The sequence below is a fragment of the Neltuma alba genome, unplaced genomic scaffold (assembly GCF_004799145.2).
Source record: "Neltuma alba isolate B1F8T4 unplaced genomic scaffold, ASM479914v2 tig00010847_pilon, whole genome shotgun sequence".
Classification (NCBI taxonomy): Eukaryota; Viridiplantae; Streptophyta; class Magnoliopsida; order Fabales; family Fabaceae; genus Neltuma; species Neltuma alba.
This window is the reverse complement of record NW_021635644.1, coordinates 272,413-286,693: the sequence shown is the minus strand read 5'-3', so window position 1 is coordinate 286,693 and position 14,281 is coordinate 272,413. Positions and strand designations below refer to the sequence as shown.

Genomic DNA, 14,281 nt, shown 5'->3' with positions numbered 1-14,281 from the left:
TAGGTGGCAGCCTTATCTCGAGGTCCTCTGCGTGAGCTTCCCTTGCTAAGATGTCAGCATATTCAATGTTTTCTCTTTTAGTGTGGGCCAACCTGAAATTCCCGTTGCTCATCAAAAGATTTCGATACGGATGGGCGAGATCACCATTCCTGAGCAATATGCTGATTGCTTCTATAGAGTCTGTGTATACCTTACCATTAGAATACTGTAGGCGCTGGCAGATCAGCAGACCTGTTTTTATGGCACTGATTTCCGCAAGTGTCACTGGCAAGATACCTAACCTCAAATTCTCACACTCTGAAAAACCATAACCTTTATTCATTGTATAGGTCACACTTTGGATCAGCTATAACAGGAATGGCTTATGGGTTTTTCACAAGCCCAAGGTTTGAGTTGAAAGATGCGTCATCTTCTTCAGGAAGAGGTGGCCAAGAAGAAGGGCTCAAACTTGTGAGACAGTACGGTGATTCTTGCAGATCAGCTTTTGTATTCACCATCTTCGTCATTGCTCTGAGCTCCTTCCTCTTCTTCATGGAGCCTCCGCTTAATGCGTTAGCCTCAGTGGATGAAGTGATAGAAGACTACCTGTTAATTTATATATGAGTGTGGAATCTTGATGAGAAAGAATAAATGGATGGATATAAATTATAAAGAAAAGAAGCGGGCCTTCTACCTGTTTACAGATGCTGGTTCCATGCTATATAGATATTATTAGGGTGCTCACCTTAATTTAAACTATTAATAATGAATTCAAATTTTTTTTAAATATTTTAATTAATTTTTATTTTAATAGATAAACAATTTGAAATAAAAAGAATCTACAACTAACATTTTTTGAAAAAAAAATTTATCATTGAAAAATTTTATATTAGAAATTTTAAATTTGAACCATCTGTATCATATTTTGGATGATTTAGATCGTATTATGGTGATGATTATACGATGCTCATTGTCGTGATGAGTATTGAATGAGATTCAAATAGTTTAGTCTAACTTACAAGTTACCGGGTGAGTAATTAATGTTTATTTATCAATTTTGTCAACACAATTAAATTTAAATATAATTTTTTGTGTTTTTATCCATCTTCCACGACGTCATTTAATACGAGTAAATTTAAAACAAATTTAATGAGTGAAGCATCATGGCCCCAGCGAATTAGCAAAGTCGTTTATGTTGTGGATAGGAGGGACCAAGGGAGCGCACAAAAAAAAAAAAAAGGTACACTATCATTAAACCTAGCCCCTTTTTTGGGGACCTTGCAATAATTAAACCAACCTCAAACCGGAAGAGGACACCGCGGGGTCCAGACCCCAGCGGCAAAAATTAATCTAACAGCTCATATTGCCAACACAAGGTTATTCTGAAAATTTTTTTTTGGTATAAATTTATTATGAAAGTTTAAAATTATAGTTATTATCTATTATTATTAAAAAAAATAATATTGACCGTCAGAATAATAATATTTATCTTTAATATTTTTAATGATAGAAAATAGTATTACTTTTAGATAGTCCTGAGTCAAAATTTTGAAAATAAATTTACATTTTAACTCTTAGCTCCTATTCCCGCCGTCTAATTATCAAAAGGTGACCGAGGTTCAGCGTACTGCGTTGATTATTTTCCAACATAACATCAAATTATCAAAAGCTGGACCTTTCATAATAATCAATCAATTATAAGAGTCAAAATCATAATTTTTTAAAAACATTCAAATAATCACACACACGCACTCACAAAAATCAGCTTCTAAATCAAAATCAAAACCGCCCGTACCTTATGCTTTCAAAACTTAATTTTTTAAAAAAATAAAAAAGAGCTGTTGGAAACATAAATAATCATGAGTCCTAAAAAATTAAAAAATATATTTAAAATAATAAAAATGAATATCGAACATATTGAAAAATTAGCGCTGAAAATTGATTTAAGAAAAATTTTAATTCTAATCAAGATAAAGGAAACCGTTGGCCTAAGAGAGACAAAAGAAGAGCATTTTTTTTCCGTTAAACAGATCACCACAATGTCAAATGTAAAAGCAAAACGAAAGATAGTCAGCCCACTCAATATTTAAAATAAAATGTGTTTAATTTTAAGATAAAGTTAAATCAAAACAACCCATCATTACTGATTTTTGGAAGGTGATACCTCTCCCTCCCTGCCATTGAGAATAAACATTGTACATTCGAAATTTAGTTACATTTATTAAAATTAAAAATGATTAAAAATACAAAGTAAAATAACATCAAATCTTGAGAGTCTAGTTTTAGTATTGTTGGAAATATGCTAGAATTAATTAATTAATACTATGTTTTATTAGTCATTTATTATGTTTAATTTTATTCAGCATGTAGTCAAAGTTAGTATATTATCTAAGATTATATTTGAATATTATATTATAATATTTTAGAAGAATAAATATGTGGTATTAGGATTAGATTGGATTATATAAGATTCTCAGGTTAATTTATTAGCTTGTGGTTTGTCTATATATAAAGACTTATTTGTACCCTTTTTATTCAAGAATTAATGATATTCTGAGGCTCCTATTTATCTCATCTTTCAATCCGTCAAATTCCAACCCAGAGAAAGGGACGTGCTCACTCTTTTCCTTCTACGATCCCCCAACGTCAAAGGGAAAGGCTATGCTCTAAACATGGTTGCCTCCTTCATTGTCTCTAGTTCGCAAGTGCAGCTCTTCCTCTACAATTTAAATTTATAATTTTTTTTAATTATCCACATTGAATATATAATATATTAATGGACAAAATTTTAAAAGGATTGAAACAAGAGTATCCTGTCCTGAAAGGACAGGATTCATGGAGAAGAAAAGGCCGAAGGGTGAAATCATTCTAGTCCAAACCCATTTATCAAATCTGGTAACCGTCTGCTTAGTTAGAGGAGGGAGAAGATTGTGTAGGTCCTTCCTAACCTCCATTTCTCTCCCAAATTTTTCTCTGAAAATTTCGCCATGGATCCTAAACACAGCAACTGCCTTCACCACATTTTGGACAAAATCGAGAGAGGAATATTTCATTCAAGGAAAGCTGTGGCAGAAGAGGTTTAAGTTGTCGCGGGAGAAGAAGCTATAAATATACTCACTGACCTCATTATTGCGAGGGTAGAGTCAATTGAAAGACTACTTGATCAAATCCACCTATTGGAGAGGTTATTCACTTAACTTTGCCCCCTTGCGTCGACTTTCTTTGTGTTGACCCTATATTACAGGCTTCTGTGGTTCACATAGCCAAATAAAGTTCATTCGGGGATGTTATTCAAAGAGGGATAAGTTTTCCTTAGTAGGTGTTCAGCAGAGTCAGGCCGTAATGAAAAGCAACTGAGATCATTATATTCTTATTTTGGAAAACTCCAAGATAACCCAACACTGTTGTTTCCTTCAGATTCATCTGATCAGATGATTCAGGAGTATAACGAGAAGAGCCAAGCGATATCAACAAATGGCCCGGAGTCTCTCAATGCTTATCTCGGCAAACTAAATAATGGCAAAGTATACTCATTTGGTACCTTTCTGCTGTAAATATCAAACGCTGGTATTCTGTGATACAGCACCAAGAAAAATTCTTTAAAAGGATTTGAAGAATCATGAACCAAACAGATACCTACACAAGAAGTCTATATTATGTTACTTAAGTATTTGTTTACAATTTGGGGCTAGTATATAATGAGTCAACATGTCGAGTTGGAAATCTATCATCCAAGTAGGATGATTTGGACAGAAATCTCCCTTTGTGTGCTTACTAGTTGCTGTTTATCTGATGTGTAGGTGCAAGCCAAGGGTCTTTTGTTCCATCTACTTCCATTGAGCTTCATAATGAAGAAGACATCAGGGAAAAACCTAAAAGAGACTACACTGGGAGACAGAAGACTTATGTGAATATAAGAAGAACAAAAGGTGAACGTGATGGAAGGTCATACAGAGACACAATACAGCAAGATGAAGCTTCCAATCTTTACTTGATGTAAGCCTTCAGTGTTAATTGGTGTTTCCACTTGTTCAAAGACTAGCTTTTGAATAAATAGCCTCTCACGCTTTTTGGGTGGCGTTATATTTGGTGCAGTGGTTTACTGGCTTCAATAAACATCGCTGTGTTCCTCTTTGAAATAGCAAGCAAGTCCTATAAGGAACTCTGACTTGGAGCTGTTTTCTATTCCACTTCTATATGGTGCGAAAATAAATCATTTGATCGTCGTCGGAGAATGGTGGAGGCTGCTGACGACAATGTTTCTGGTTCCATTCTGTGGTTATAGAGCATCATTTATATGAAGCTCACTATTATCTCTGAAAACTGTACAAGTAACCTAATCTTAGACCTAATATTGGTGCCTAATGAGCAATGAAGTTAAGCTCAAATCCCTGGATTATTAACCTTTAAGGTCTAACATCCTTGGACCAAACTGTCTTATAACATAATCAACTAATTTGGTCTGCTTTCTATTTTATCATATACCTTATTTGTTTTCATTCTACACTGCATTGAGTTTTGGTGATTGATTTCGGTTCAAATTTCTTGTCCACAGCTTCATAAACTTCATGAAACATACTGTCAAGGCTTCCGGTGATCACTGAATTCCCATGAAAAATTGCAGACAGTAAAAGAAGGTATAGTCTATTATATGAACAAACCTTATAGTAACTCTAAAATGAGAAGTACTATATTTTAGAGTAGTTTAGGAGATATGTATATTGATTTCTAGATCAATTTCTTTGAGACAGAATTCATAAATTATGATACCTTCTCAATCTATCGTACTTTTCATATGTGCAGCACTCTGGCATTTTCCATATGGCTCTCAGTTGTTGGGCACTTGTATCATTTGGCCCTCATGTCTGCAGAGGCTATGGTTCATTCACTTTTATCTTGATTTACATACTGGGGGAGTTTCCGGCAACCTGACTAGTTTTCTGCATACACCAGATCCTACTGTTCGTGGGACAGTAAGCTCTTGACTTCTATACTTTTGTTTCTTTATGATGCTTCAATAATTTCATCATCAATTTTTAGATCACAATTGTTGAGATATCTATGTAGATTTCTGCGGTCGCTTTGTTTGATTATTAGGGTTCATGAGTTCTGGGATCTCTTCCCACCTGTTCGTTCTACAATTAAACTGAGATTGAACTAGCCTCCTATAAATCATTCCATCTGATCTTTATTTATTTTTCATTTGTATATTTGGAACATAAATGCAGGGACTTGTATTTGCCATAATTGGAGCTTTGCTCACATATCAAATCCAGAACAAGGATGTTGATGATAAGGATACTTCAGAAACCATGTTCCAGAAAGCAATAGTTTTCACAGCTGCTAGTTTCATATTAAGCCACTTTTGTCCAATTGATGACTGGTATGTCTCTAACATTGTTCACACAAATGAAAGTCAACAGTTATGGAAGAAACCTAACCTCAAATTCTCACACTCTGAAAAACCATAACCTTTATTCATTGTATAGGTCACACTTTGGATCAGCTATAACAGGAATGGCTTATGGGTTTTTCACAAGCCCAAGGTTTGAGTTGAAAGATGCATCATCTTCTTCAGGAAGAGGTGGCCAAGAAGAAGGGCTCAAACTTGTGAGACAGTACGGTGATTCTTGCAGATCAGCTTTCGTATTCACCATCTTCGTCATTGCTCTGAGCTCGTTCCTCTTCTTCATGGAGCCTCCCCTTAATGCGTTAGCCTCAGTGGATGAAGTGATAGAAGACTGCCTGTTACTTTATATGAGTGAGAGTTCTCTGTCCTAGATAATTTATCGCTTTTTGTGTCAAAGAAAGAAATAAGACAATAGAGATGCAGAATAGAAGTGAACTCTAGCTATACACCCCTTTTATATACGAGTGTGGAATCTTGATGAGAAAGAATCAATGGATGGATATAAATTATAAAGAAAAGAAGCGGGCCTAATGCTTACTTCTACCTGTTTACAGATACTGGTTCCATGGTGTATAGATATTGGGTGCTCATCTTAATTTAAACTATTAATAATGATGTTGGATGCTCCGTATTGAACGCGAAATTTTTTTGAATATTTTAATTAATTTTTATTTTAATAGATAAACAATTTGAAATATGAATCTACAACTGCCACTTTTTTAAAAAATAAGTTTATCATGGAAAAAATTGCATATTAGAAATCTTAAATTTGAACTATTTATATCATATTTTGGATGATCTATACTGAATTATGGTGATGAGCACTGAATGAGATTTAAATAGTTTAGTCCAAAATACAAGTTACTGGAAGAGTAATTAATGTCTATTTATCAATTTTGTTAACACAATTAAACTTAAATGTAATTTTTTTGTATTTTTATCCATCTTCCACGACCTCATTTAATACGAGTAAAATTAAAAAAATTAATTTAAAACAAATTTAATGAGTGAACTATCATGGCTGCGGTGAATTAGCAGAGTTAAGTTGTTGATATTGCGGATGGGGGGACCATACCCCATAATTAAACCTAGCCTTTTCTTTTGGACCTTGCAATAATTAAACCAACCTAAAACCGGAAGAGGAGACTCTGTGTCCTCTTCCCTCGGGTCCAGATCCCAACAGCAAAAATTAATCTAACAGCTCAGACTTGTTTGGAGCTCCGTTCAAAATGAACTTTTAAATAGGTTCACGTAAATTGAAACAAAACTCTTCTCATATATTTATTTTGTACTTCGTAAATCACATTTAAAAAGCTATCTATAAGTCAATCCAAACAAGCCCTCATACTGCCAACACAAGTTTATCCTGAAAAAAATTTTTTGGTATAAATTTATTATGAAAATTTAAAATTATAGTAATATTATCTCTTATTATTAAAAAAATAATATTAACAATTAAAATAATAATATTTACCTTTAATATTTTTAATGATAGGAAATAGAACCACTATGAATTTAAACTTTTAAAATGAGTTTGTACTCAGAAAACATTTTTAGATAGTCCTGAGTCAAAATTTTGAAAATAAATGTACATTTTAACTCTTAGCTTTTATTCCCGCCGTCTCATCGCCGCGTGCACGACAAAAGGTGAGCCAGATTCAGCGTACTGCATTGATTATTTTCCAACATAACATCAAAAGTTTGACTTTTCATAATAAATCAATCAATTATAAGAGTCAGGTCAAAAATCAATTATAATTTTTAAAAATATTCAAATAATCTCAAAATCAAACACTCCCGTACCTTATGCTTTCAAAACTTAATTTTAAAAAAAAAATAAAAAAAGAGCTGTCGGAAACATAAATAATTATGAGTCCTAAAAAATAAAAAATATATTTAAAATAATAAAAATGAATATCGAACGTATTGAAAAATTAATTTAAGAAAAATTTTAATTCTAATCAAGATAAAGAAAATCGTTGGCCTAAGAGAGACAAAAGAATGGCACTTTTTTCCGTTAGAACAGATCACCACAATTTCAAATGTAAAAAGCAAAACAAAACATAGTCAGCCCCCTCAATATTTAAGATAAAATGTGTTTAATTTTAAGATAAAGTTAAATCAAAACAACACATCATCACTCACTTTTGGAAGGTGATGCCTCTCCCTCCCTTCCATTGAGAATAAACATTGTACATTCGAAATTTAGTTACATTTATTAAAATTAAAAGTGATTAAAAATACAAAGTAAAATAACATCAAATTGACAGTCTAGTTTTAGTATTATTGGAAATATGCTAGAATTAATTAATTAATATTATGTTTTATTAGTCATTTATTATGTTTAATTTTATTCATCATTTAGTCAAAGTTAGGATATTATTTAGGATTATATTTGAATATTATATTATAATATTTTAGAAGAATTAATCTGAAGTATTAAGATTAGAATTATATAAGATTCTAAGGTTAATTTATTAGCTTGTGGTTTGCCTATAAAAAGCCTTATTTGTACCTTTTTTATTCAAGAATTAATGATATTCTGAGGCTCCTTTTTATCAATTTCGACATGATATCAGAGTCATGTTCTTCCACAAGTCATGACAAAACAAAAACAGGAGACGTGCTTGCTTAAAAAAGGGACGTGCTCACTCTTTTCCTTCTAGGATCCCCCCATGTCAAAGGGAGAGGGTCTGTTTTAAACACGGTTGCCTCCTTCATTGTCTCTAGTCCGCAAGTGCGGCTCTTCATTTGCAATTTAAATTTATAATTTTTTTAAATTATTCATATTGAATATATAATATATTAATAGACAAAATTTTAAAAGGATTGAAGCAAGAGTATCCTACATATGCCTGACAAGGATAGGCTTCTCGGAGAAGAAAAGGCCAAAGGGTGAAATCATTCTAGTCCAAACCCATTTATCAAATCTGGTAATCATCTGCTTGGTTAGAGGAGGGAGAAGATTGTGTAGTAGTTCCCTCATAACCTCCATTTCTCTCCCAAACTTTTCTCTGAAAATTTTGCCATGGATCCTAAACACATCAACTGCCTTTACCACATTTTGGTGACACTATACAAAATCAAGAGGGGACTTTTTATTCAATGAAAGTTGTGGCAGAAGAGGTTTAAGTTGTCAAGGGAGAAGAAGCTATAAATATACTCACTAACCTTATTATTGCCAGGGTAGAGTCAATTGAAAGACTACTTGATCAAATCCACCTACTAGAGAGGCTATTCACTCAACTTTGCCCCCTTGTGTCGACTTTGTTTGTGTTGACCCTATATCACAAGCTTCTGCATCGTTGAACCTGTAGTCTTGTCATCACAACTTAGTTCACATTTGTGATCACCCATGGATGGTTGTATTCATCATTTGCCTCACACATCTCTAAGCTTCAAGCTACAGAGACTCTCTGTAGTTCGCATTGTTCTTTTTTTTTCCCATCCACCTACCTCTATCCAACGTACTGTCACACATGTGTTCTTCGCTTCGCAATCCCTCTGGCTCTGGTTGGATTCTTGCCTTCGTATTGTTGTGTCCAAATTCTTGTCTTCGTGACAACAATTTATTTGGAAATAACAAATTCTAATTATGAAATACTCCCTCCGTTCCTTATTATAAGAGACATTTGGTGCTTATGACATGTTCCTATATATAAGAGACACTTAAAAGTTGTCTCTACTTTTTTATGTTGATTTCCTATTTTACCCATATTTATTGTCTTCCACTCATACTCTCTCTCCTTTCCACTTCACTTTCTTTTAATAAATTACCATTGTTCTCTCTCATGTTCTCTCTCCTTATTAATGAGGGTATTTTTGGAAAAAAATATATACTTTTACATATTAATTGTTCTTAACTAATTTTATCTGTTTTTTTTTATCAACGTAATTCGGTTATTCGTCTCTTATAATAAAAACGGAGGGAGTAATAGATTTGGAGTTGTGATCAACAAACATGTTTTTTTCCTCATACCTCACACATTAAAAAAAAATGCATCAATTAAAAAGACAACAATTCATTTATAAATAATAAGTCTTGATTGTAATATCACAAGGTTTGAGTTGAGATTAACAATACGTTTTTTTTTCTTATATTTAACATATAAAATAACATGTGAATCAATTTTAAAAAAATAACAATTCACCTAGGAATAACAAATGCTTATTGTGAAATCATAAGTCTCAAGATGGAATTAATAACACGTTTTTTAATTTCTTGATACACAACATGTCAATCAATTAAAAATTTATAACACTTTTTTTCATTATAAAAAATATTATTTAACAAAATTTATAAAAACATTTTAACTATAATTTAGAAAAAAAATATAAAAGTAATTTTCAATCATAATATTTATACTATTTATAATTTATAAAACATATTTTACCTCTAATTGATAAAAATATAAAAATTCTTTCTAGTTATACTAGTTATATTATTATAATTATAAATTATAAACCAAACATAATTAACCAAAAAAATATATAATTAAAAAGTATTTGTATATTTTTTTTAACATTGGACATGCAATATTTTTATAAATTTTTATAAATAATATATTTTTATAATGAAAAAACGTGCCATTACTCCAACTAGGAATTTGTTATTTCATAATTAAAACTTGTTATTTTTAATTGATTCATATATTATATATCAGGGAAAAAACTTCTTATTAGTCCCAAATCCAAACTTGTGATTTTACAATTAGAACTTATTATTTTTAGATGAAGTGCTGTTATTTTTAATTGATTTGAGTACTACGATCAGGAAACAATGTATTGTTAATCCCAACTTGAGATTTATTATTGCACAATCAGGACTTGTTATTTTTAGATAAATTATTATCGTTTTTAATTAATTCACATGTTATGTATCAAGAAAAAAAAATTATTATTCCCAACTTCAAACTTATCATTTCACAACCAAAACTTATTATTCCCAAATCAATTGTTGTCACAAAATGAAACCACAATAAAGAATTAACTTATCTATGTATAATACATTATAATATTAACAAAGTTTGTTAGAGTTAGTATCTGTAAAAATGGTAGGTTAAGATTAGTTAAAAGCCAACCCATTAGTAAACGAGTCTTTTTATCTCATACCACTAAGCTTGTGACCCGCCACCAATTAACCTGCTAACCCACATTTATTTTTTTATTTTTAAAATTTTCAAAATAATTATAATTATATTATTATCTATTATATTCAATCTAAAAAATTTAAAAAAAACATCTGTATAATTTATTTGATGTCTTCAATCAACTGCTTTAAGAAAAAATAAAAATTATTATATTTTTTGGATATTATATAAGAAAAATATAATTAAAAATAGAAAAATTTTAAAAAATAATTGTTGGCAGGTTGTCAGGCCAACTCACCAATCTATCTTGAAGCTAATCCTCCTTTAGACAAGCTTTTTAAACCCAACCCATATAGGTTTAACCTGTTATGGGTCAATTTGCAACCCGTAGGTTAACCCGTATTAACACCATTAAAGTTTGTTGATTTAGCTGACATCTTTAATTTTTGTTGATAATATGTTACATACAATTGAAGATATATTGTACCTACATATCATAGTTATATTTACTCAAATTTAGGTCTTCTTAGAAATTAAATTTTTAAACAGGATTTTTTACCAATTTTTTTTAATGACACTTTCCTATTAAAAATCTTTTCTGTTGTCATTTTTAGTTAAACATATTTAATATTAAAGTACTCTGTCTGGCATTGTTTTGTTTTCCATTCTCCTAGACCACAAAGCGTAATCATGTCCCTTACGCTGTGATGCTTACACAGACTTCACTCGGTCATAACTGACGACGCTGCCCTTGCTTTGACCACACACAATGTCGTTCACGGGTCAGACGCCGCATCACAACAACGCGTCTTTTCTTTTTTGAATGAAATCAACATCCTTTTATAAATAATTTTCGAATAAAAAAATTAGTTAAAAATAATAAATTAAAATTAAAATTTTTTTCTTTAAAATACTCTTATTTAATAGAAAGATATAAAAAATAAAAATGATTAAAATAAAAATAATTATGAAAGAGAGATAATGTGTAATAGAGAGAGATGATTGTTTGAGAAATAAGATAATAAATATATTGATTATTAAAATAGGTAATTAATAGAGAAAAAAGAAAATTCGCTATAAAAATTTAAGACAACTTATAATGTTCCTTATATTTATGGCTAAAAAAAGAATAATAGTTGTTACTTATAAAAAGTGATGGATAGGATATTAATTTGCTTGTAGTTAGTAAAGTAATTAAATTAGTTATGTATAATTAATATTTTGATTTTTAAAATTATTTTTTAATCACATGTATTGAAATAAATCATTAATTTAAAACTCTCTTAATGCACATAATCAATATGATTATTTTAGAAAAAATATTATAAATTTAAAAAATAAAATAGATTACAATATTATATTTAGAATTAAAGTCAACCCTTCATCATCTACTTTGTATCTATGGTTAGAGGTAGTGTAAAAAATTATTATCTTGGTTCTTTAATATAACATACACTTTGATATACAAATTCCACTGCATAGTAAATTGTTTTTTTAATCAACAAGGATAATGACTATTTTATGGAAATCACCAACACAAAGTTGTTGTAAATTACAAATTTTAACAATTTTCTTAATATTTATAAATTACTCACATACAACAATTTGCTGCCTCACCTTTTTCTTTTTTCAATGTAAATAAATTTGACTAATCACCCATCAGGCTATTATTGCCACACACATTCACAGAGGCAATTTTTTTATTCTTTGAGTTGAGAATTTTCTTACCCTTTTATAGAATACCTTCAGACATTTTTTAAGTTGGGGATAATTATTTAGAAGAATTATAATGAGATTTTTAAGAAAATAATTACAAAATAAATATCAGAAATTATTATTTTTTATTTTAAGATTTATCATTATAAGCTACTTAAGTTGTTATTGAAATTTTTTAGTACTGATTTTTTTCTTTGAGAAATGATTATAATTCTCCCTACATGTTCAAACATTTCCCCTCATTTTGTTTCTTTTTTTTGGTCAGTTGGTTTCTTTATTTAATTTTTTTATTAATTAATATAAATTAAACATGCATTTTTACTACATTATTATCATCTAAATTTATTTAAAGTTTATTTTTAAAATAATAACTTTAATTTTTGAATGCATATATTACTATATAAGTATATAACATTATTTTTATTTAATTATTATATTACCGGTCGTGTGAACCGTGACCCGTTAGTCTTTCTGGTTCAATATTCGGTTTGGCTTTTAAAACATTGCTTCCACTAATTACTAATGGCAATGGGAGCCGCCGGCAAAAGCGGAAGAGGATCAAGGGCCGTCATATCCCTGAGAACATCGGAGCCGGAGGAAAGTAGGTTTTTCACATTAAGCCACTTTTGTCCAGTTGAAGACTGCCATGCCCCTCACACTGCCCATATGTAAACGGAAGTCAAGATTGAAGGATGCATCATCTTCTTCACGAAGATGTGGTCAAGAAGAAGGGATCATAAAAGATCAGTGTCGTGTTACAGCCGGCCCACGCGATTGAGAGAAATTGAGGCATGTGCATGACCAAGAAGCTGCTAAATTAGAAGCAAGTTGGCAATTTAGCCGTGCCTGGTATGAGCAAAATGGGAGAGGAAGGAAATAAAAAATTTTAACAAGCTTGATTTAAAAAATTAAAAAATAGGATTATAAAATCTTAATAAATAAAATAATTTTTAATTTTTTTACATCCAACTTATTAATATTTTTCTCTCTCTCTGTTTTCTTTTTTTTAAATTTCCCTCGCACTAAATGTATCTGGAATTAGTCCATGCACCCTCACAAGGTTCAGTTTCCTAAGGCACAAGGCTAAAGCATTAAGGAGATCCAATTCCAGGAACGGCCAGATTGTGCTTGCGTGTTGGGCTGGAACAGTGGAACTAATACCTTTGCCGGCCCCGCTTCCCACTATAGATGGAAAACGTCAAACTGTACTCTATGACCTAACGCGTTTAATATTCTGAAATATTTTTTAAAATATACTTTGTATCGTAACACATTTTATAATATATTTAATATTTAAAATATTTTTATAAATATTCAACACTTTAAATTATATTTTAATGCATATATTGTCTTAAAATATCTTTCTAGATGAGTTCAATATTGTAAATTATTTTTTAGTGCATTTAGTAACCATAAATTGATAAATGTAAAATTGCTCAAAAAAATTTAAAATGTTGAATGTATTATAAAATATTTTGAGATATTGAATGCATTTAAAAAATATTTCATGGTACTGGATGTATATACAACTCCACTCAATCCAAATCATTCAAATTAAATTCATTTATCATAACAATGAGCAACATGATGCCAACTTAATAATTTTTCCAAAGGGGTTTAATTGCCAACTATGAATCAAAGAATACTAAATACACAACTAAATAAAAATAAAAATAAAATCATTAATAATAATCACGATATTTAATTACAAAATCGTTAGTGTAAAGCTTAAAAGAGTATGCTTTCAGTACCAAACCATTATACTACTTCCGGTCCTAATTATAAGACCCAGTTGACTTATTTGAAGAGATTAAAGAAGTAAGTTAAGTTAGTTATTTGTAATAAATAAGTGTTAACATTCCTAAAATATCCTTGCTAATTAAGTATATTGGCTAGAACTATCATTATTAGAAAGATTATCTTGGAAAAAAAATGCATAAATATGAGAGACAAAATGGATTGAGGTCTTATAATTAGAACCAAACAGAATCTTATATTAAGGACCGGAGGTAGTATATTTTTAACAAATTTGGAAAGAAAGAAAAACTATTTTGAATGCCTAATCTAGTTGTAAGAATGGGACTCG

The 14,281-nt window shown here is 30.4% G+C and overlaps 1 pseudogene; it reads left to right on the top strand.

Moving 5' to 3' along the window:
• Window positions 1-357: 357 nt before the first annotated feature.
• Window positions 358-5,823, top strand: LOC114759443 (RHOMBOID-like protein 9, chloroplastic; annotated as a pseudogene).
• The last annotated feature ends 8,458 nt before the right edge of the window (window positions 5,824-14,281 follow it).